General features: G+C 45.9%; 1 long non-coding RNA gene across 1 annotated transcript; it reads left to right on the forward strand.

Moving 5' to 3' along the window:
* The first annotated feature begins 5759 nt into the window (after window positions 1–5759).
* Window positions 5760–14418, forward strand: LOC110346828 (uncharacterized). The gene is made up of 3 exons (XR_002391082.2): window positions 5760–5895; window positions 6128–6287; window positions 13804–14418. It is a non-coding gene; the product is annotated as an uncharacterized LOC110346828 (long non-coding RNA).
* Window positions 14419–24795: the final 10377 nt, after the last annotated feature.

The raw sequence follows: 24795 nt of genomic DNA on the forward strand, positions 1-24795 counted from the left end.
CCTTCTTATTCTCCTCCATTTCATCTTTTCCCTTTCTCTCCCTCCCATTATCTGGCCAGCACAGAACTCAAGTTTATAGGCTTATATGTATTTTTTTTTTTTGGTACCGGGGATCAAACTCTGGTCCTTGAGCTTTCAAGACAGGCGGCGTAACCACTGAGCTAAATCCCCAGCCCGAGGCTTATATTTATGGATGTGTTTTATATTCCTAGTTATTTATTTTGAAAGCCGATACATGGGATATTTTCTATTTTTCTCTCTTTAGGAAAGAAAAACAAAAAGCCTCCAAAAGCATATGAAGTTGTTTACATGTATTTGTCCCTTGGTGGATTATTTTCCCAAGGATTTATTGGATTCATTCGGAAAAAGTCCTGTTGCTGCCTTACTTCCCCTGATTGGGATGTGCTAGTTTTCCTGGAACCTCTTGGCACAGAAATGTCTGGCTTAGTGCCAGAAATGATTCCACTAGTTTCTTGTACACCAACACTCCCTCCTTGGGCCTTGGGTTATTCGGGGGTAGGGAGGGTCAGAATTTGTGGCACTAGGAAATCTTCCACTATCGGGACTTCTACAGAGTCTGGCGCCCCATCCCAGGAAAAGGAAAAGAATGGATTTCGGTGTCTTCTAAAGTGAGGAGAGATGCTAGGCCAGAAACGAAAGCTGTCTCTGGATGTGGCCACGCCACCAGCCTTTGATTAACAGTGTGTGTTCCCGGGTTGAGAGAGGTTCCATTCACTGACCTCCGTCGAGGTTAGTTTAAGAAGAACAAGTTGGCAACAGGAGTTCTTTTTCAATCATGAAGCTTCTGACCACAGCTGTTTGGCGGACCCTCGGCATTTGAAGCTGCGCTTATGTAGGAGTGGCCCTGAGGATTTAGACTTGAGGGAGGCTGCCCTTCTCTGGTCCCTGTGGCAGCACCTTTGGCTGAGGTTAATTCTCCCTGAACTCTTTCCTGTCCGTGCCATCCCTGTGTACAACCCCAGGAAGCCCAGCTCTCGAGCCCTTGGCCCACAGCAGAGAGGCGGAGCTGCAGACAAAGGAGAGTCCCCTAACTCGGAGCCCACCCTGTCCCCAGAGGAGGCCAGTCCCTCGGGAACGGCTGGCCACAGGAGCAACCAGGGAGGCTGGACCCTAGGCCTGGGTCTTGTGGCCTTGACAGAGACACGGGCACCTCATGTGACAGAAGGTTCCTCTTCCAAGGGAGCCAGCTGCCTTCTGAGGCCCTTGGGAGCTTCAGCACTAACTGCAGCCAGAATAACTTCCTTTCCCTCATTTTCTAAGGGCCCCCTGAGCCTTCTGGATTCTTGTACAACCTGAGAGAAGAGGGTATTTTCCAACTGAGGCCAACATTAATTTTTCCAACAGCCTGAAAGAATGGAGGCCCAGAGAAGGGTGATATTTCATTTATGATAACGAAGCACATGTGACATTTATTGCACAACCAAGTTTGGTGTTCTTAGGTCAGGCCTTCTGCAGAAAACTCCTGCATAGCTGCAGAGAGCCTACTCAGCCACTCAGAGGCTTCATCATACAGAATATTTTCGCAAGACATTCATGTTAAAGAATTTACAGTCTCAACTGGGCCTGGTGGCACACACCTGTAATCCCAGCACTATGGGAGGCTGAGGCAGGAGGACCAAAAATTCAAGCATAGCCTAGGCAGCTTCACAAGTTTGTGAGAGCCTGTCTCAAAACAAAAAAATAAATAGGCTGGGGATGTGGCTCAGTGTGAAGACCCTGGATTCAATCCTTAGCACCAAAAAAAAAAAAAAAAAAAAAATGTATGGACTCCAGCGAAGTTCAGATCCTATGCGTGGCATAGAGTATGCAGCAGAATGCCAGGCAGATGTGGTCTGTGGGGATTTAGCTCAATGGTTCCACTGCCTGCCTCGAAAGTGCAAGGATCTGAGTTCAATCCCCCAGTACCATTAAAAAAAAACAATGTGTACTTCTTGGGCCAGGGATTTAGCTCAGTGGTTCTACCGCCTGCCTCACAAGCTAAGGACCCGAGTTCAATCCCAGGTAACAAAAAAAAAAAAAAAAAAAAAAAAAATACATAGGGTCACACCTTGCCAGTGTAACAGGAAGTGGGTTCCCAAGATCTGGGGGACTTTGTAGTCATTGTAAAACATCCACAAATGCCTGGGGGATAAGTTCTTATCAATCTACAAATGCTGAAAGAACAATTGAGCTCATCTGAGGGTCTTTTTGCAATTGTTGCTTGGTTTGGTTTGGTTTGGTTTTGGTACTGGATATTGAACTCAGGAGAGAAGAAAAATATATATTTATTACTATTCACAGGACCTTCAGAGGCTTTGTAAAAGAACTAGATTTTGAAAAAGCTTCAGCAGAACATAAGGACTGTCCCTGCTCCTTAATAGAAGCAACTTCCCAGTGGCCAGAAGAAGTGAGTTTCCTGGATATGCAGTCTCCATCTCCTGGGAGACCTGGCAAACATTTCATGCAACTTGGACGTACAGAACTGGCTTCCTTTCTGGCCCTCTGCACTCTTCCTTTATGCCCTAGAGATAGCCCAGCCTGGGCAGCGCCCTTTGGGGAAGTGGGAAGAGAAAAAAGAACCTTTGTAGCAGAAACTCAAATATGTGTGGAATCTGTGAAAATCCAATCCATGAAATGATGTAGCTCAATGTAATTCAGAGATGTGAGACTTCAGATATTTGTAAAAGATGCTCTTAGCCATGTCTAAAATATTCTCTGAAGTCTTCATTTTCATTTGGATCACAGTATAATTCACCTGAACCACTGGGGCGAATGTGAATGCACATGATACTTTTAGCAGGATGACATTCTTCATGCAGGACTTTGAGCTTTTTTGGTAAATCTCCTCTGCCTTGGAGCCCAGTGGATGACACAGGGACTTCCGCTCCCAGATTTCCGCTGCTCCCGGATGTGAGTCCCTGCTGAGTTCATGGCCTTTCTTAGGTCAGACAATGAGCACTGCGGGGTCCCACGTGCTTCCTGTTCAACCTCAGCTGCCAAAGGAGTGAGAGCCAAATTCTGCATCCCCATTAGTGTAATTAACAACTACCAAGTGCCAGTTACACCGACTCCCTCTTCCTTTAGATGCTATCTCTTCCATTCTGATTCCTAGCTGCTCCAACATATGATCTTTCATCTTGTCAGCCACCCCAGGTCCTTTGAGAAAAAGGCCTTACATCAATAATAAAAATAAAAATTATAGCTTGAAAATTAACTAATAGAAAACCGGGTATGTCACAGTTCTGTCATCCCAGCACACTGGGAGGCTGATGCAGGAGGATTGCAAGTTCAAGGACAGCCTGAGTAACTTAGTGACTTAGCAAAACACTCTCTCAAAAATAAAGAAGGGCTGGGGAAGTAGCTCAGTGCAAAGACCCTGTGTTCATTCCCAGTACTACCAAAAAAATATATAATAAAATTTAAAGAGTAGCAGCTGGACATAGGGGCCAGGCCCTGTCTCAAAATAAAGAAGGAAAGGGGAAAGGCAGTAGCCTAGTGCTAGAGCACCCTGGTTCAATTCCCAGCACCACAACAAACAAACAAATAGTTGCCTAATTATAAATAAATACATTTCTCCAAATGCTTGTTTCAAACCCCTGCCAAAGTGTGGTTTGCAGACTAGCTATCCCACAGTCCCCCAAAGTGTGTTAGAAATCCAGAATTTAGAGCCGGGCGTGGTGGCAGGGCAGGCCTGTAATCCCAGCACTCAGGAGGCTGAGGCAGGATGGCTGCCACAAGGTCAAGGCCAGCCTGGGCTACATAGTGAGTTCAAGTCCAGTCTTAACTACAAAGGGAGATCCTGCCTCACACACACACACACACACACACACACACACACAAGGCAGAATTTTAGGCCTCACTCCACATCTACCTAAACAGAATCCTGATTAACAAGATGCCCAGGTACTCATATGAGAAGCCTTGCTCAAAAGGCCACCGTGTGTCATTAGAAGTGTACTGGCACTTCCAACACCAGCCCTGGCTTTACTGTCAGAGCCTTGTCTGACACAACACGTTTGCTGTAAAATGCCCTTTCACAAGCGATTTGAGGCCCACGGGCTGCCGAGAGTGCCACCTTGTGGTGGCATAAATAAATTTTACATTTCTAGGACAAGGACCACAGGTAGAAATAGAATATCATATTAAGGCAATTACGGTTTTTTGTTTGTTTGTTTATTTGTTGTGGTATCAGGATTGAACTGGGGTCCTTGCCCTTGCACAGCAGGTGGTGAAACCACTGAGCTAAATCCCGGCCCTGCAATTACGGTTTTAACCCAATTGGCTCAGGCTTTTCAAAGGTGTCCATGTCAGAAGAGACCAGATTTGTCTGAGGACTTGCTCTGTATTCAAGGAAACCAAAGAAGCTGGACACTTAGTTCTTTTCCATCCCCTCCCCTCCCTTCTGTCCATCATCTCTTGTTCTCCTCATTTGAGAAAGATCTATCTCCCAACTTCCTATTACCTGTCTTTTATTTTGTTCTTTATGATTTAGCAAAAATTTAAATAACTTTTTAAAAAATATACTACAGGGCCAGGGATTTAGTTCAGTGGTTCCGCCGCTTGCCTTGCAAGCTCAAGGACCCAAGTTCAATCCCAGGTTCAAAAAAAGAAGAAGAAAAAAAAAAAATATATATATATATATACACACACACACACACATATTACATACAGAGAGAAAGAGAGACAGAGACAGGGGAGGGCACAAGGGGGCAAACTTTTAACACATCTTGGTACCTTGAGCTCTCCCTCAAAGGTTATTTCCTCGACAGCTTGAAGCTTAAGCCTTTGAAACGTCACCCTACCTCTCTGGGATATGAATGAGTGAAGATTGGAAACCAGAACCCTATCTTTCTCCTCCTTTTTCTTTTTCTTTATTTATTTTGGCGGTGCTGGGGATAGAATCTAGACCACTTGCACACTAGGCAAGCGTTCTAGCACTGAGCTACGTCCTCAGCCCCAAGGGCTGATGCTGACCTTCACAACTGTGCCATTTTGGATTAACTCACTGCAATAAGTGGCCTCTGAGGGGCCCTCCAGAGATGAGTGTGGTTGCATACACCTATAATCCCAGCACTCTGGGAGGCTAAACTGGGAGGGTTGCAAATTCAATCCCAGTCTGGGCAATTTAACAATTTAGTGAGAACATAGCTCAAAAAAATATTTTTTAAATAAGGTGACTGGGGATATAGCTCTGCACAAGGCCCTAGGTTCAAGCTCCTGGTATTCATGTCTTCATATCATCTTTTACCCTCCAGAACCAGACCTCAATTTTATTTTTATTTTTTATTTTTTGAGACAGGATCTTGCTATATAATTCAGTTCAGGCTGGCCTTGAACTCACTATGTAGCCCAGGCTGGCCTCAAATTTGTGGCGATCCTCCTGCCCGAGTGCTGGGATTACAGGCGAGCGCCACAATGCCAGGCTCAGGAGCCTATTTTTAAACTATCATTATTAAGAGTCAAAATCTGTAAGGGAATGAAACTCACTGAAGCCAGCCCCCCACCCCCATTTCAGATTCTTTTATCAGCTCAGCAGGAAGGGGCTGCTGGGTGGGGCAACACGGGGTGAGTCTGCAGGGAAGAAAGCAGTGAGCAGAAGGCGAAGGTGTGGCAGAAGAGCCGAGCGTGCGCGCCCGGGTAGGCTGAGTCGGGCCGCACTATGGTGGCCCCGGTTGCTGCGGCGCAACTGGAAGTTTGACCTCCTTACTTCGGATGGGCGTGGACACAGGGGCGGGGCGGGGCGGGGTGGGGCGGGGTGGGGCGGGGGCGGCCCAGGCCAGCACTCTGGACTCACAGTCGTGGCTGCCTCTTGCTCCGCCAGGGCCACCCGCCCAGGAGAAGCGGGATTCTTCCGTGGAGCTGGCAAAGCGACCCTGGGAGAGGACCCTGTCTGGTGTGAGTCCCCTGCAGAGCCTGAAGCGCTCTTTCCGCACTTCCCGTTTCCGGGGACCTCTAGTCCACACGAGCCATCTCCTCGGGTGGTGGCGCCTGGAACCAGAAAACAACCGCTTTGGGAAGATGGAAGATGTCTCCTCAGGCCCTGGAGTCACCCTGACTGGGGTGGCCCTTACCCTGGTCCAAGTAGCTTAGGAGGCCTTTTTCCCTCTATCTGTCCTTCCCATTCCAGACGATCCCCACCACCACCACCGTTCATCCGGTGCTGCCCAATCCCCAGTACCACGTATTTCTGCTGTGCTGGTAACCAAGTGAGAAAATGAAGATTTAAACCGGCTCATTGTTCAAGGCCAGCCTGGACTACATGGTGAGGCCCTGTCTCAAAAAAAAAGGTACGGGGGATTTAGTTCACTGGTTCACCTGCCTTACAAGCTCAAGGTCCCGAGTTCAATCCCCGGTACAAAAAAAAAAAAAAAAAGGTGTGTCCAAATCAGCCTCCTACGGAGGCAGGAGGAAAGCCAGTTAGAAGCCAGCCTGAGTAGCTTAGTGAGAGACTATTTCAGACTAAAAAGGGGCTGGGCATGTAGCTCCGTATGAAGTCTTTTCCCCAGTTCCACAAAATGAACAAATAAATGCACAAAATAAATACATTTAAAAAATCTGATTAGATTAAATGAGAATTTCTGAGGATAGAACTCAGGCATTTGAGAGTTTGAAAGCTCCTGAGATGTTCCAATGCGCAGCTAAACGTGCAAGCCTCTGCTCTACGTCCTTGGGCAGTGGAAAGAGCAGTGACCCCTGCCCCAGCCGGTGTGTGATGTGGGCAAGCCGTCTGACCCCTCCGGACTACTTTCCTCAATATCTTCTTCCTACCATAGAGTCAGGCTCCACTGAGATCATTATTTGAAAGAGCTCAGTCAATTGTAAAGCATGATAGGAATCTACATCCTCGTTTTCTTTTCTTTTTTGGTTTTTTGAGACAGGGTCTTGCTACTGCCAAGTGGGGACATTTGGAGGGCACACCTGCTCCTTGGTGTTGACAGTCTCATGCAGGAAGGTTATGTGTGGCTCCCACAGACAGGAGCAGGGGACACATACCAAGATCTAGCCCAGGATTCATGGGGCGTGTGGTCACCCAGAGGCCTGTGTCTAGTGTTCCCCCAGAGGCAGACCCCTAAAAGTCTTTCACCTTTTGGAAGTCTGGGCTAGCCTGTATGCATGACCCTTGACCTCATTTAAGTGTCCATAACCACACATGACCGCCTGGCCAACCATGCCAGTCCGGGGACAAAGGGGCTTCCCATGACTCAGGAGTCCCAGCTACAATCGAGAGAGTCCCAGGTAAACTGCAAGAAGTTAGTCACCCCAGACGTGCCCCTGGTTTCCAGCCTCAGTGATGCAGGTCCCTCAGCACTGGGGGAGAGACAGCACTGTTCCCCAAGGCCAGAGGTTCTCACCAGGCTGCACATCAAAGTCATCCTGACAGCCAGGTCCCATTTCAGAGAATATATGACAGAGACTGAGTGGGTGGCAGGAGTTTTGGAAATCTTCTTGATGATTCGACTGTGCACTCAGTGTTGAGGGCCAGGGATGTAGGTGTCTGTCCTATTTCCTTTCTGGGAAAAGACAAGGAATCCCAACTAGAATCTGAAAGCATCTCCACGTGGCTGCCAAGGGTCACTCTTCTGTGGCATCAGAGCATCATGACTTCTGGCTGTCAGGGCCCCGCTGGTGCCAGACTCAGTTTCCCAGGTGCTGGAAAAGTGAGAAATCAGCTTCAACCTCAACCTGACCTGGACTCACCTGAAGGCCCCATCCCAGGAGAGCAAGGTCCACATCTGTGTGCTCCGTGAGACTTGGTGACAGAGAGAGACACTGGCCTCTAGCGGGTTTTGTGGGACATCATAGTGTCCCAGAGGTACTTGGCTTCCTCGGGGCCTGGCTGTGTCATGGACTCCATTTCTGTGTTTCCCACTGATTTTATTTCATTTCATTTTATCTTTCTTAAAATTTTAAATTGGAATATGATGCATATTTTTTGTGAAAAATTCAAACAGTATAAAAATATAGAGTAAAATATGAAAACCCTCATATGTAACCATTCCCCTCACCGCTACCCCTGCCTAGAGAGAACCGGTGTCAGCAGCTCTTGCCAACATTTGTTCTGCTCAGTTCTGAACCCCAGCAATATACATCCCATGGGGACTGGATCTTTGTGTAGTTTGTCCCCTTACCTCTGATATCTGGCATGTAGGAGGCCCTCATTAAATGCTGAGTGAAGAAACTTTTTCCTATTACATAAATAGTATTTCTTCCTTAACAAAATTTCAACCGACACATAGTAACTACATTTTTATGGGGTACAAGGTGGCGTGTCACATGAATACCATGTGTGTAATGATTGGGTCAGAATAATTGGTCTACCACCTCAGACATGTATCAGCTTCTTGTGTTGGGATCACTGAAATCCTCTCAACAACAGGGCCATTTTTACTTATTTTTCTTCTGCTTTCATTTAACAGCACCACACCCCTCCCTCCTTTTTTTGGAGACAGGGTTTTGTTAAATTGCTAAGTTATCCATGCTGGGCCAAAACTTGAGATCTTCCTGCCTCAGCCTCCCAAAGTTCTGGGATTACTGTCTTTACTTTTAAGTGTCTGGTGCCCTGGAGTATGGAAGGACTCTATTTATTTAACCAGTTTCCTATTAGTGGACTTTTAAAAAAACCGCAAACAAGGAAAATCCTTGTATATAGCATTATGCACATGTGTGACTATCCTAGAGAATCCGTTTCTAGAGTGGGAACTGCTAGTCGGAGGATGAATATACTGAACACTTGAGTGGATACGATATTTTTTGGGGCCAGGGATTTAGCTCAGTGGTTCTGGCGCCTGCTGCACAAACACAAGGTCCTGAGTTTGATCCCTGGTACCAGAGGAAAAAAAAAAAAAGAAATGATTGATATGATCTTTTTAGGGTTTGGTCATGGCGCAGTTTCCTCTTTCTGGAAACTTCTCTCTCTCTCTCTCTCTCTCTGATGCATTGGGGACACCTTCCACTCCTGGAGCACAGACAGGGATGCTGTGGCCTTTTCCATTCCAGGAATGGGCTACAGATGGGGGCTTCTCCCTCCAGGGCAGGGGTCCAAAAGTGCTGATAGGAACGGAGCCCAAACTTTGAAAAACTCTGCCAGGGGCACCGTTGCTTGGTGGACCTGGATGGAGGAGCAAGCGGGAGGGAATAAGACAGCCTCCGAACATGGAGCTTCTGGCAGGCAGATCCTCCACACGGGGGTTTGAGATCCCAGAGAGAGGCCACCTGCTGAGGGGCCCTTCCCTTACCTCAGCAGATGGGGAGGGGAGAGAGAGAGAGGGAGAGAGGGAGAGAGAGAGAGAGAGAGAGGGAGGACATCCACCACTCAGGGTGGGTGAACAATGAAGTGACAGCACTTACAGCATTGGCAAAATTAGCAACTCTGCATTGCAATTCTGTCTCAGCAAAAAGAAAATAATGAGGCTGTGTGCCTCAGATTGATTAAACAGTAATTAGACTTCAAAAGCTCACTAAATGGCCCTCTTTAAAAACCATCCAGCTAGGCAATTTTTCTCTCACATTTAATAGCAACTATTCTTGTATCCTTTTTTGCCCAAAGTGGCCGTAATTGCTGGGAGCTGATGAGACAAGCAACGTGGAAGCAGCCAGGGGGAGACGGAAGTGAGACTCTCTGAACAGCAGCTGAGGATCTGTTCCAAGAGCCTTGGAACCTTCCTGTCCCCTGGCTTGGTGATTGTATTTCTAGATATCTATCCCAAGCCAATAAATAGAACCAAAGACAAAGATTTGTGTACAAGCTGGGAGTGGTGGCACATGCCTGTGATCCCAGCACTTGGGAGGCTGAGGAAGGAGGATCACTGTAAGTTCAAGGCCAGCCTGGGCTACATAGTGAGACCCTTTCTCAAAAAAAAAAAAAAAAAGTGTACAATGGTGTTACAATAATCTTGTTTATAGTATAAAAATATTGGAGCCAACGTGGTGTCACATACCTGTAATCCCAGCAGTGGGGAGGCTCAGGGAGGGAGGGTGGAAGGAAGGAGGGGGAAATTACCTAGGCAGTGCCCCTTAAGGAGGAATCAGCTTTAGACTCAACCGGAAGTTTATTAAACACACATGTGCATACAGTGAGGCAGCAGCTACTTGAATATCTCTACTTCGTGTTGTGGTTTTGTTGTTTTGCAATGCTAGGGATGGAACCCAGGGCCTCACACATGTGAGGCAAGCACTCTTATCACTGAGCAACAACCCCAGGCCAAGTATCTTTCTTTTTCTTGAGATACTGAGGATTGAACCCAAGGCCTTTGCACTGGGCTACATCCTCAGCTCCCTCCCCACTTTTTTGAGACAGATTCTTGCTAAATTGCTAAAATGTCTCACAGTAGGCTTGAATTTTCAATCCTCCTGCCTCAGCCTCCCAGAGTGCTGGGATTACAGGTGTGCACCACCATTCCTGATGAGGTATAATTCTTCAGGCTGGTACTCTCTCACCTGAGCCCTCTAGGATTAATGAATATTTAAAAAATTTTTTTCAAATGAGTGTGAATTACTTTTTGTTTTTGGTTTTTGTTTTTTGAGACAAGGTCTCACTAGGAGTTCAGGCTGTCCTTAACAGGCTGTGTAGCCCAGGCTGGCCTCAAACTCTCAGTGATTCTCCTGCCTTAGCCTCCCAAGTGCTGGGACTACAGGCGTTTGCTACCACACCTGGCAAGGTGTAAATTAGTTTTATAATCAGAAAAATATATTGAGAAAACAGATTGGAAGACAGTAGAAAATTCAGTGGCAAACACCTACTATGGCAAAGCACCAGGTCCTATGCCTAGCGCTGAAGATTCAGAAATAAAGAAGCTACAGTCGGCCCTTCAAGAAATTCAAAATCAGGCTGGGGATTTAGCTCGGTGGCGCTGTGCCTGCCTCACAAGCGCAAGGTCCTGAGTTCGATCCCCAGTACAAAAAAAAAAAGAAATTCACAATAACTGGGCATGGTGACACACACTGGCAATGCTAGCCACTGGGGAAGCTGAGGCAGGAGGACTGCAAGGCTTTTTTGGGGTTTTTTTTTTTGTTTTTTGGTACCAGGGATTGAACTCGGATCCTTGCGCTTGTGAGGTAGGCGACGGAACTACTGAGCTAAATCCCCGGCCCTGGACTGCAAGTTTTAAGCCAGCCTGGGCAACTTAATGAGACCTTGTCTCAAAATTTTAAAAAATAAATAAAATTGACAACAACACAAAGGGCTGTGAATGTAACTCAATAGCGGAGTGTTTGCCTTGTGTGCACGAGGCCCTTGGTTCAATCCCAATACTAAAAAACAAAGTTCCCAGTCTACAATGGGAAGTAGCCATATAAAAATAAATATTCTTTGACATACATAGAGGGAGGTGTTGTCCTAACAGTGGATGGGGCGCTTAGCTCTGGTGAGGAGGTTCAAAATAACGTTTGCAAGCGAATGTTCCAGCTTGTCTTAGAGGCACCTAGAGAAGGGAGGGAGGGAAATGGGTTCCAGGCAGAAGAAACAACATATGCAGAGTCATGGAGGTGTGAACACGCTGTGTGATGAAATGTGAGCAGTGAGTTGTGGCTGGAGTGGAAGGGCGATGAAAGGAAGTGAATGGAGTGGCAGGCACACCAGTGGGGTAAGGACCTGCAACTTAAACTAGGTAAGTGGTTCCCAGACCTCAGGCCAAGGAAACACAGTCTTCAGCACACAGGGGTACCATGGAAAAATACCTTCAGAGACTCTGCTTTAAAATGTCTCACTTTTTTTTTTTTTTGTATCGGGAATCGAACTCGGGTCCTTGAGTTTGCAACACAGGCGGCGGAACCACTAAGCCAAATCCCCGGCCCAAAATGCCTCACTTTTTTAATGGCAGGATATTCATGAGGTCACAGTTTGCCAGGAATTCTCCAAAGGGGAGCAGCGCACTGCAGCAAGTGTGCCCTGAATTTGTTTAACCACAGACTTCTCTCCTCATGCAATCTGCGTTGTTTTAAAGAAAACTTAGCATAGCATCTTATCCAGTGATGTCTCAGGACATGCTTTGGGAAACTCCACTATCAGGTGATAGGGAGCCCATAAAGGAAACCAGTAAAATGAGAAAAACACAAATTTAGGAGTCCCACAGCCCTGGGTTCAAATCCATTTCACTGTTTACCTACTCTTTGACCAGGACCAATCTTTTAAGTAAGTTGCTTCATCAGTAAAGCGAAATAAGTAAAAGCTGCCTGGTAGGCTTTGGGAGTTTAAATGAAGGATACCAGAAACATCATAGACACAGGTCCTGAGTAATTGAGAGTCACCATTACAATCAGAAAGATCTCACAGCAGCTGGCTGAGGCCTGGGGCAGGGAGACTAATGAGCAGGCCAAGCATCTGCCCTGGAGGAAAGGCCAAACTCCTAGGGGACAGCGAGGCCACAGGGAACTCCCCTCGGGTCCAAGAGCCAGGAAATCTGCAGGGCTGGGTGAGGGGAAAATTGAGGGCACCCATGGGCTACAGGCCAGTGGGTTAGGGGTTGGGGGACTCAACCAATGCTGGAGGTCCAGGCAGAGCAGCATTTTAGGGGAGAAAAACAATGAATTGTGGGATGCTGCACCCTGTTTTTAACTCATATCCTTCTAGCATGATTTAAGATTGGCTCTAAAAGCTACTCTTGATTTATTTATTTTTCTTAAGAATTGTAGGCACAATGATTACTTCCAGTTTCAAATCACAATTTCACATTGCTTTTCTTTGCCAGATTCAGAGGATTTTTATTATGTCTTTTCTCCAGCCTATAATAACAAAGAAGGAAACATACATTTTAGGTGAGAAAATTAGTCGCTCAGCTCTCTCCTGAAAATTACCATGTGTGCATCAGGCTGTTGTCACAGAAGAAATATTCTGTGGTGGCACAACCATGGGGAGGGGTTGGGAGTGGCAGCATTGAATTTTTGAGCAGATGCTGGTGGCATTTGGATGTTTTCCAACTCAGAGACATCAGCACATCCCCTCTGTGAACACATCCTCACTAGGAATCCTCCACTTGTTACAAAGAACCCATGGTAACAAGAGAACCGTGGCAGGCATTTTGCTGAAGGTAAATCTGATGCTCATAACATCTCAGGAAGATGGGGAAGGGCTGAGTCATTGTGTAGGTGAGAATATCGCTGCTCAGACAGGTTGAGTTGCTGGCCCAAGATCACATGGCTAAGTGTGGTGGCTCCAACCCTGCAGCTCAGGTGTTTCTGGCTCCATAATAACCGCTATTCTATTCTCATGCCAACTCTGGAGAAAGACAGGAGGGAAATGCTTGGCACAGTGGCTGGCACACAGCAGGCAATGCAGGCCAGGTTAGCTGCTTCTGCTATTACTCCTTCTCCTAAATCATGGAGCAGGGTAGAAGCAGCTGCCAGTAGAATTTGAGAGCCACTGTCAGGGCCCCGGCCCCAAAGGTCACAATAGGATATTTATGCCAAGTGTTTTCACCAGCATTTCCTTGAAGCTTAATAGAATTTGGAGTGGGAAGGAAACTTCTCTACTCCAGTTTGGGAGTTTTGTAGGTAAGGAAGCCAAAGGCTGGCACCTGCCCGGGATCCCTCAGTGAGGAAGCAGAGAGGGACTTGAGCCCAGGTCTCCTGACTCCGGGGTCAGTGCCCCTGCACTCCCCTGGCTGGGCTTCCCTCCCTCCCCCATGGAGCTGGGGCTCCAGAAAGTCTCCTTTCTCCTAGTACTAACCCTATACACATTCAATTTTGCTGTCATGGATAATTACGTACATGATTACAGGGCTGCAGCATTAGTTTGCCAGAGCTACTATAGCAAACCAGCATGAACTGCATGGCTTAGAGCAACGTAATTTTTTTTTTCTCTTGAAGTTCCAGAGTCCAGAAGTTCAGAATCGGTATCATCACTGCGCAGAAGTCAGATATCATCAGGCTCCAGGGGAGAATCGTTTCCTCACCTTGCCCCCACCGGGCTTCCGGGGTCTGCGGCGGTTCATCACTCCAGACATCAAAGCCAGCATCTTCAAATCACTCTGCTCTGCCTTCATGTTGCCTTCGCCTCTGTGTCACACCTCACTCTGCTTCTCTCTGACAAGGACACTGTGATGCTACTTAGATCCCACCTGGGGATCTAATCCAATGGCAAAAAAGATTCACTTATCTGCTAGCTGCCCTTCCAGGCCTTGTGGAATAGGATCTGGAAGCAGAATAGCAGTGTGAGAGAGAAGAGCGCAGCAGGGCTGAGGCCTGGTGAGAGCGCTCATCCAAGGGACTCAGCAGCCCTGCTGGGCTTTAGGGGTGTGGGATGGACACTTAGGACACTCACTGGATGCTGTTCTAGGAGAGGGGTCAGCAAATACAGACCACAGAGTGGCTGCCTGGTTTTGTAAATAAAAGTCTCACTGGAAGACAGATGTGCTGTTTGCTTCCAGACTGTGTCTATGGTTTCTTTTGAGCAGAGTTGAATAAACGGAGTTGAGAAGCTGTAACTACTGAAACCATGTGACCCACAAATCCAAAATATCTACTGTCTCTCCTTCAAGGGAAAGTTTCCCTAACGCTGCACGAGGGAAGGAGGGGAAGCAGGAAGATAATGCTCTCATCTGCTTTCTGATTTTGAGACAAGATCTTGGTAAGTTTCCCCAGCTGGCCTCTAGCTTGTGATCCTCCTGAGTAGCTAAGATTACAGGCATGCACCACCAGGCTACAATTTTTTTTCTTTTTAAACCTCATTTCATTTTGTTTTGTTTTGTTTTGATACTGGAGATCGAACTCGGGACCTTGCACTTGCAAGGCAGGCAGCAGAACCACTGAGCTAAATTCCTGGCCCAACCCTCATTTCGTTTTGGATAGTTTAAAATGTTATATCTTCAATGTACTAATCTTTTCCTCTGCCATATACAATCTGGACTTATTTCATCTGGTGTACCTCTTCCTTGCCCTACCAGGCATTGCATTTATCTCTAGAAATTCAATTTGGATCATTTAAAAATGTTTTTGTATCTCTGTTATACATGCTCAATCTTCCCTCTTCCTTCTTGAATAAGCCACATGATAACTATTATAATAGTGGCTTTCTTTTTGTTTACTAATTCTATCATCTGTGTAATTTTAAGTCTATTTCTATTGTTTGTTCTCCTCATTATGAGTCATATTTTCTTCTTTGCATGCCTGATAATTTATTTTTGTATTAAATTCTTTTATTGGTACATTGTAGGTATACAACACAATTACATTTCTCATTGGGAATTGTACCTTTATATAATGCATCTTGGTTCTTATTTTCTCCCCATTCCTAGCCCTCCCTTCACGCCCTCCACCCTTCCCTATTTACAAAGACTTTATTTCCATTTTTTCCATTTCTCATCATTTTTTCCTTTCCCTTCTTTCCTTTCCCCTGCCCCTCCCACTATCCCTACCCCTTTGGACCTTTTCTTCCTATTTTACATTATCGATTATTCATTCTAATCATTGGTACATTTTAGGTATACAATATAATGACATTCATCATTGGAAATTTGCACCTTTACATAGTCTCTCTTGGTTCTTACTTTTCACCCTTGCCCAGACTTCCCTTCAACCCCTCCAGTCCTCCCTATTTACAAAGATTTTGTTCCTATTTTTCCATTTTCTCATATTAATCCCATTCCCTTCTATCCTTTCCCCTAGCCCTCCCACTTCCTTCCCCTTTGCCCCTTTTCTTCCTATTTCACATTACCTATTATACATTTAGTCCTTATTTACACTTTCAGTTTCTTACACCAGAGAAACTATTCAGTATTTACACATCTGTGTCCTATTTATTTCACTTTAGAATATTGCCTCAATGTGCATCCACTTAGCTATAAATGTCTCTAATTTCTTGTTTTTTATGGCTGAGTAGTACTCCATTTTATTAAAAAACCACGTTTTCTTTATCCAGTCTCCAGTTGATAGGCATTTGGGCTGTTTCCAAGTTTTAGCTATTACAAACTGCACTGCTATGAACATGGGTGCACATATATCACTGTGGTATGATTCTTTTAATTCTTTGGGGGAAGATCCCCAGCAGTGGAATAGTGGGGTCAAATGGGACTTCCAGTCCTAGTTCTTTGAGGTATCTCCGTACTGATTTCCACAGTGCTTGCACCAGTCTACACTCCCACCAGCAATGGAGCAGGGTTCCTCTTACCCCACAGCCCAGCCAGCATTTGTTATTGGTTGATTTCATGATAGCAGCCATTCTTTCTGGAGTGAAGTGGAATCTCAGCATTGTTTTCATTTGCATCTCTCGAATGACCAGTGATGTTGAACATTTTTTCATGTATTTATTTACTATTTCTACTTCTTTGTCTGAGAAATGTCTTTTCCTTTCAGATGCCCATTTTCAGATTGGGTCTTTAAATTTGGGAGGTCTGATCTTTTTAAGTTCTTTATAGATTCGAGATAGTAGACCTTTGTCTGAGGAAGAGCAGGTGAAGATTTTTTCCCACATTGTGGGTTGTCTCTTCACACTGTTGGTGGTTTCTCTTGCTGTGCAGAAGCTTTTTAATACGAAGAGATCCCATTTGTTGATTGTTTGTGCTAGTTCACGGGCAACTGAGGTTTAGTTCATAAAATCTTTTCCTACACCGATGTCTTCAAGGGTTCTACCTAACCTCTGTTCCAACTGGTTCAGAGTTTCTATTTTAATATTTAGATCTTTAATCCATTTTGATTTTAGTTTAGTGCATGGTGAGAGATATAGTTCTAGTTTTAATCTTTGGCAAGTTGAAGCCCAATTTTTCCCCCACCATTTATTAAAGAGGCTATCTTTCCTCCAGTGAGGGTGTTTGGCTCCTTTGTCGAAGATGAGATGGCTGAGTGTGTCTGGCATTGTTTCTGCATCTTCTAATCTGTTCCACTGGTCCTCAAGTCTGTTTCTTTGCCAGTACCATGCTGTTTTTATCACAGTAGCTTTGTAGTATAGTTGCAGGTTGGGGATTGTAATACCCCCTGCCATGTCTCTGTTACCTAGAATTGCTTTTGCTATTCTGGGTCTCTTCTTCCTCCAAATGAATTTTTGGATTGTTTTCTCGAGGTCTATGAAGTATGCTGCTGGGATCTCAATTGGAATTGCATTAAATCTATATAGCAGTTTTGGAAGTATGGCCATTTTCACTATATTGATCCTTCCTACCCAGGAGCAGGGGATGTCTGTCCATTTTCTGATATCATCTTCAATCTCTCTTTTCAGAGTGCCATAGTTTTCAGAGAAGAGGTCTTTGATTTCTTTCATTAGGATGATTCCTAGGTATTTCAGTTTTTTGGATGCTATTGTGAAAGGAATTATTTGCCCTATTTCTCTCTCAGGGAGTCTGTCATTCGTGTAGAGGAAAGCTATTGATTTTTGTGTGTTGACCTTGTAACCAGCTACTTGACTGAATTTGGTTATTAAGTCTAGAAGACTTTTGGTGGAGTTCTTGGGGTCTTCTATATAGAGTATCATGTCATCTGCAAATAATGACAATTTGACTTCTTCATTACCTATCTTTATTCCTTTTATTTCTTTCTCTTGTCTAATTGCCATGGCTAATGTTTCCAGAACACTATTGTACAAGAGTGGTGACAGTGGACATCCTTGTCTTGTTCCTGATTTGAGTGTGAAGGATTTCAGTTTTTGACCATTTAGTATGATATTGGCTGTTGGTTTTTCATAGATGGCTTCTATCAGTTTGAGGTAGAGACCATCTATTCCAATTTTTTGTAGGGTTTTTATCATAAATGCATGTTGGATTTTGTCAAATGCTTTTTCTGTGTCTATGGAGATAATCATATGGTTTTTGTCCTTGGCTCTATTGATATAGTGTATTACGTTGATTGATTTTCGTATATTGAATCATCCCTGCATCCCTGGGATGAATCCCACTTGATCAGGGTGTAAGATCTTCTTGATGATCTTCTGCATTCTGTTTGCCATTAAGGATTTTTGCATCTATGTTCATTAGTGAGATTGGCCTATAGTTCTCTTTTTCAGTTGGGTCTTTCTCTGCTTTGGGGATCAAGGTGATGCTTGCTTCCAGGAATGAATTTGGGAGTATTGCTTCCCTTTCAATTTCATTGAAGAGTTTAAACAGTAGTGGCAGAAGTTCCTCTCTAAATGTCTTGTAGAATTCAGCAGTGAAGCCATCAGGGCCCGATGCTTGATAATTTTTGATGAGCTAACACACTGTAGGTTATTAGTTATCCATTTATTCACACTCCGCTCCAAGTCTACCTTTCATTGCCTGCCCTGTGAGAACTGAGTGGGGCCCTGCATGTCTTTCTCCTTTTATCTGCGTGATACAAAACTTGCTGAGTAGAGGCCCCTAGAGGGACAGAGTAGGCAAAGCGGGCTCCTCTTCCTTGTTCTGATGTGCTCCTGTTGCTTTCTTGCTCTTATTGCATGGTTGCTGGTGGATGTGGGGGACACCCAGAGATCCTTGCCCCTATTAGCAGTATTCCTACTGACAGCGCCCGTCAGTCAGCAGCTCCCCCATAGGCAGATCCTCACAGATCCCACAGTGCTTGGTTTCTCAGCTTCTTGCCAGTCTTAACCTTGGTTCTCTACCCTTGCACCCCACATGGGACTTTTCCACCTGCCCAGCAGCTGTGGACCAGCTCTGGCCTGGGCAAACCCAGAGAACTTTGTTATCCAGAGGGCTGCAATCTTACCTTCTCCAGTGAAATCTGAATTCTGCCTTTTGGTATTTTCTTTCAGTCCTAAGATGGACTTCAGAGTTCTTTGTGTATTTAGTTAATCCTCTTTCCTAGTTAATAATTTCTTATATTAAACTTTCCCTTGTTCGAATTGGTTTGACTTCTTTCCCCTGACCTGACCCTGAATGCTATACAGACATTGTGAATTTTAGCTTGTGAGGGTCTTAATATTGTTGTATTCCTATAAATATTTTTGAGCTTTGTTCTGGAATGCAGTTAGGTTGCTTTAGAAAGAGTTTGATCCATTCAAGGTTTACTGGTAAGCTTTGTTAGGTGGGACTGGAGCAGTGTTTAGGGCTAATTTTTTCTTCATGATTGAGAGGAAAAAGCAAACCTTCTGGTTAGTCTTCCCAATGCTGTTGTATGAGTTACAAGGTCTTTCATTCTGGTCAGTGGAAACAAACTGTTTCTGTTCCAGTGAGGTCTGAGGAGTGTTCTCTCTCCTCTTTTTCTTTCTTTCTTTTTTTGGAGACAGGATCTCACTATGTAGCCCAGGCTGGCCTTGAACGCCTGGGGATCCTCCTGTCTCAGCCTCCCAAGTGCTGGGATTACAGGCATATGCCATCACAGCCAGCCTCTCTCCTCTTTTTAGGTGATTCTCTCCCTGGGTTTATGCTGATCGGTATTCAGCTAATGACTTAAAGGAAGCTCTGTGCTTCTGGATGGAACTTTCTTTTCCAAGTGTCTGCTCTGCAAAGTGGCTGTCCCAGCCTTGCTGGACTCCCAGCCTCACTCTTCAATTGAGGGAGTCTGCCAGGACCCATTTAGGCTTCTCCTTCTCCCACCATGGCCTGTGAGTTCTTTGGGCCCTTAGCTTGGGGGACTATAGTGGTCACCTCCTTTATTCTCTCTCAAGGATCACTGTCCTGCTGTCCAATGTTTTGAAAATCATTGTTTCAAGTATTTTGTCTCATTTTTAACAGTTGTTTCTGGCTTGTCCCTGTTATTCCACCTGGGCCAGATGGGCAAGTCAAGCTTAATTGTAAAATATTTCACTTATTTAGCTGGGCATCATGGCACAGGCCCATAATCCCATCTCTCAGGAGGCTGAGGCAGGAGTATCACTTCAAGTTCGAGGCCACATAATGAGTTGAAGGCCAGCCTGGACTACATAGTGAGACCCTATCTCAAAAAGAAAATAAAAAAATAAAATATTCGTTTATTCAATTTATGCACAAAAAAATGTTGCAAACCAACTATGGGAATGCAACAATAAAACAAAAATTTCTGTCCTCCTAGAGCTCACATTCTTTTTTTTTTTTTTTTGGTAGCAGGGATCAAACTCGGGACCTTGTACTTGCGAGGCAGGAGGTGGAACCACTGAGCTAAATCCCCGGCCCTAGAGCTCACATTCTTACAGGCAGTGATTAAGAAAATGTTTAACAGTATTTGGACCACCAGGCTGTGAATTCGCACCAGCCCTCCCTGTCCCCTGGCTGCTTACCCCTCCTCCTCTACTCAGCCCTTGACTCTGGATGTTCCTCTCCTTCTATTTTCTGAGATAATTCATAATATTCTTCAAACTGCCTTATCTGTGCAAAGCTACGTGATCAGTGTCCCCAAAGCCTGCAAAGTGTAATTTATGTTTTTAATCAGATCTTTCTGGCATTGCAGGAGGAGTTGTGCTCCCCCCATCACAATTGGCTCTTCAGTAACTTGCTCCTTGCAAGGACACGAGTAAGCAGCCCTCATCAGTACCTTGTGTCTTATTTATAGGCCATTTTGTGCTTGTCTGTCCTCCCTAGCTCACCTCTTATTGCTCTATTTTAAATTGGGAAGTTGGCCAATATCACATCCATCTCCAGGTAATAGCCATAAATATATATTATGCATATTTTAATATCAGCTTGATTGAGATATAACTCACATACCATAAAATTCACCCTTGGAAGGTGACCATTCAGAAGTTTTTGGTATAGTCACAGAATGGTGCAACCATCAAAAGAGTTAACTTTATTATTTTTTTTTTTGTCTGGTTTTGTTTTTAGAGACCAGTTCTTGCTAAGTTGCCCTGGCTGCCCACAACCCTCCCACCTTAACCCCCCTGAGAAGTTAGCATTCTGAATAGCTCATAGCAGCTAGTAACAAATCATCCACATATTGAAGCAGGGTGAGGTTAGGGTGGTGGGATCAAAAACTTACCAAGTCTTTCTGGAAGGCCTCACTGAAAAGTGTGGGTGCATTTTTGAATCCTTGAGGTAGCCGGGTTGAGGTGAGCTGGCAGGAGTCACTGGAAACTGGATCAGTCCACTCAAAAGCAAAGATAGATGGCTGGCTGGGGCAAGGGACACACTAAAAAAATCCTTTAAATCTGGCACAGTATACACTTGGTGCTCAGGAGACATCAAACTCAGGAGGGTATATGGGTTGGGGACAGTAGGATGCAGAGTTACCGCTTGCCGGTTAACTTCTCTCAAGTCCTGAACTTGCCTGTAATCTGATGTCCCTGGTTTCTGTACTGGTAGGAATGGGGTGTTCCAAGGAGACTTGCAGGGAGTTAACATCCCAAAGTCCATCAACCTCTTCATGTGAGGGGCTATCCCCTGTCTGGCTTTCTGAGAGATGGGGTATTGTCAAGGTCTTATCCCTGCAAGGTGGATGGGCAGTCTGGTGTTACCAGAAAAGAGTGAGTAACTTGTTTTGATCCCAGGCTCACTAGTCGCTCACTCATGAGTGGGCAGTTTTGGACTGCTCCTGTGGTCCCCTGGATGGAAATGGTTTGTGATGAAAGCTTTCCCAGGGGATTTTTTAACACTGACCTCTTGGTACCAGTGTCTACAAGGAAACAGACTTGTTGGCCGCCTACTTCAACATTTACCATGGGCTCCTGGCGACCGAGAGAGAAGGAGCCCTGTCCTCCTTAGTCTGAATCTTTTTTCCCCCGGACATGGGGAAAGATAGTACCTTGGCAGAGGGGCTGTGGGGGCCTTCATTTTTCCAGCGCCCTGCCTTCTTGCAAAAGGCACACTGAGTTCTGCCCAATGGTGGGTGTCCTTCTGGCTTTCTAGGCATCTGCCCTTTGGGCTTCCTGGGGATGGGTCCCGAGGGGTCCCCTCTGATGGCTGCTGCAAGATCTTTGCTTGTTTCTTTGCTGACCACTCAGCCATGGCTGTGGCCCATTTTTATCTTTCTGAATCCCTATTGTCAAACACCCTTTGAGCCACTTCTAACAGCTGAGATGTGTTCATTCCTGGGAATCTCTGCAATTTTTGTAATTTTTTTCTAATATTAGGTGCAGACTGAGTAACATAAGCCAAATTTATAGCTCTATCATTCTCTGCAGCAGAGGAGTTGAATGGGGTATAAACCCAAAAGGCCTCTCTGAGTCTCTCCAGGAACACACAGGGGACTCCTCTGGTCCCTGTGTCACTTTAGTTGTTTTTGACAGATTTTGGGGGTTTTGAGCTACTGCTCAAATCCTGTTTAACAAGTTTTGGTGAAAGGTAAATAAAGCCTGCCTCCCCGCTGAGGAATTTGGATCCCATTCAGGCCATTCTGAGGGGAACCTTGCTTCAGCAATTCATGGGCCTCCTCTTCTGAGTGTTCCCCCAATAAGAGCTTTTTATCTTCAAACCTAACCCTGTCCAGTTCCTCAGCAGTGAACGGGGTCAATAACAACTGCTGACAGTCATCCCAGGTCCGTAGATGAGTCCTACAGTTTGACTCTATCGGGGAAATCAAAACCTGGGGCTTTTTGGAGAATGGTGGTTTCTGGGTTTTTTAGTTATAGAGGTCAGAAGTGAAAATGGGAACATATACCAGGAAGAGGCAGGTTCCCAGTCCTGCTCCATTGGGAGGAGGGGCCTCCTTCAAAGGTAAGAGAATCTCTGGACTGTGTCTTCCTGAGGTGGTGACCTCCTGCTGGGATCAGAGACATTAGCTCTACTTGCTCTTGTATGGAGGGAGAGGTGGCAGGGGAAGTAGAGGAAGAAAGGAGGGAGTTGGGGGCAGATGGGTCAGGATGGACAGGAGAGGGGGGTGAACTAGGGTTATAGGGAGGTGGACTGGGGTGGACTTCCTCAGCATCTGACTGCTGAATAACTGGTTTCTGCCTCTCCAGAGTTCACCTGTGAGGGGGAGAACAGCTTTTGGAAACAAGCAGCTTTGAATAGGCTTTGACAGCACAAGCCTTTAGCCATGGAGGAGGAGGGTGCTGCACTAGAGTAAAGCAGGAATCAATGTAAGGGAACTGACTGGAGTGTCCTGGTGACTTGGTAACTACCTTCCAAAATACTTGAACAAAGGCAGGGTCCAGGGAGCCCTCAGAGGGCCAGCCCACACCAAAAGAGGGCCAATTAGCTCACAAAAAGTGCAGAGTTTGTCCTTTGACAATTTCACTCCATAATTTTCAGAAAATCCTGAGGAAAATTTCTAAGCATGCAGGCCAAGGTGTAACAGGTTGTGAAGATGATGACTCCATGGTAGAGAGACTTAGGGCAGGCAGGAGATGCCCAAGAACAGGAGCCGTAAGAATAAAAAGAAAAGAAGACAAAGCAGCATGAAGGAGAGGATATCAAAAGGGTCACTGGTTAGAGGGGCCTGACAGTACATCGATTTGGGGTTAAAGGAAAGGACCGGGACCCCTGTATTGACGTCAAAGGCTCAGAAGCCACTCACGTTTCCACTGGAGAAAGGTGAAGAGGCTCCAAAATGCTTCCTCCTGTAAGGGTCCTAGGGTGGCCTCAACTGCAAGGTCAATATGGGTGTGGGGTTCAGAGGGAGGGGAAAAATACCTTTAGGACAACAAAGCCACTGGGGGTCAGAGGATGTCCTCAAAACTCTGTTTAAGGAGTCGAAAACCCAGGAGGGAAAGCACTGACAAACATAGTCAGGCAGGGGCTGGCCTAGACGGAGGTCAATAAAAAGCAGATGAATGAGAACTGACTGAATTAAATATTCACCTGTGCTCAGCTACGGGCAGGACACAGGGAAGACAGAAAGGTGACAAAAGAGATGGACCAGAAGACGAGACTCAAAGTTGGGCTGATCCCAAAACTGAAAGGCACCACCGTTATGTCAATCAGTCGGCCTGGGGTCGAGGGAAGAATGCCGAGGACATTGGGCTGGAAGATAGAGAATTTGGCCCTGTGGGAGCTAGTGAGGTCTGTCCCAAAATATGATGTGTGAGGCATAGAAGGGACAGTGCTGGGGAGAATAAGACAGGTGGGAGAGCAGTCGGGGGAGTCCCAGCTGCAAGAGGTCAGTCAAAATTCAGAGAAAGAAGACAGGTCCAAGGGTTTGGGGACAGTGGGGGCGTCCAGACATAAAGAAAGAGGGCTTAGTGTTTATGTGGTGCACCCTTGAATGATGTTGTGACAGACAAGGGAGGGGGTGTTCCTCTGTGGGAGGAACCCCTCAGTCAACTGGCTGAGGGCCTCTCAGCCACTTTAAGGACCGCCCAGGCTTTAGGGTGTATTTATCTCATTGCAAGAGCACCCACTTGGCCTTTCTTAGACACGTCCACAGAACCACAGTATGACCCTAAACAAGTCCTGAAACTGAGGGGGGAATCCCCCACTTTGCTGTGGGACACAGATGGAACAGTCCATTGTTTGTACTGCCTGTTGCCAATCATTCATTCCTTCACTCATACAGCAATCATTCAGAGGGTAAAGACATCCCAACCCTATTCCCAGGGATTTACTAGATTGGCTGGCTTATACCCAGACCAGACCAGACCAGGGGGCCACCTCAGTCAGGGTCCTGACCTTACGGAGGGGACCAGGGAATGCCTTCATCAAGGACTACTGTTCTCCACCAGAACCAGAAGGATCCTTACCAGACCAGATGAGCTCCAGAAAATTTGAGGGGTGTCTCAGTTGTCTGCAATCCCTTCAGTGTCAGCAGTGAGACTACGGGGCCCTGGAACATCTCAGGGGGCACCTCCCCTATGGTTTGCTGAGATGGGAGGGATCACAGCGAGGCCAGTCCACCCACTGTGCCCATCTTGCTGGGGCCTCCAGGTGTTGTGGATGAGCGAGTCCAGACGATAGAGATGTGCCACACTCTGTGCCAGATTCAAGCCCATTTATTATAGCCAGTGGCCGAGGAGGGCTAGCGCCCAGAAAGTTTCCTTGGCAATGGGAAGCAGTTTGATTTCACCTTTTAAATCATGCTTTCAGTTGGGGAGGGCTCAGGGGAGAGCAA

The sequence above is a fragment of the Heterocephalus glaber genome, unplaced genomic scaffold (genome assembly GCF_053883595.1).
Source record: "Heterocephalus glaber isolate CG9 unplaced genomic scaffold, H.glaber_assembly_v1.0 deba00000937, whole genome shotgun sequence".
Lineage (NCBI taxonomy): Eukaryota > Metazoa > Chordata > Mammalia > Rodentia > Bathyergidae > Heterocephalus > Heterocephalus glaber.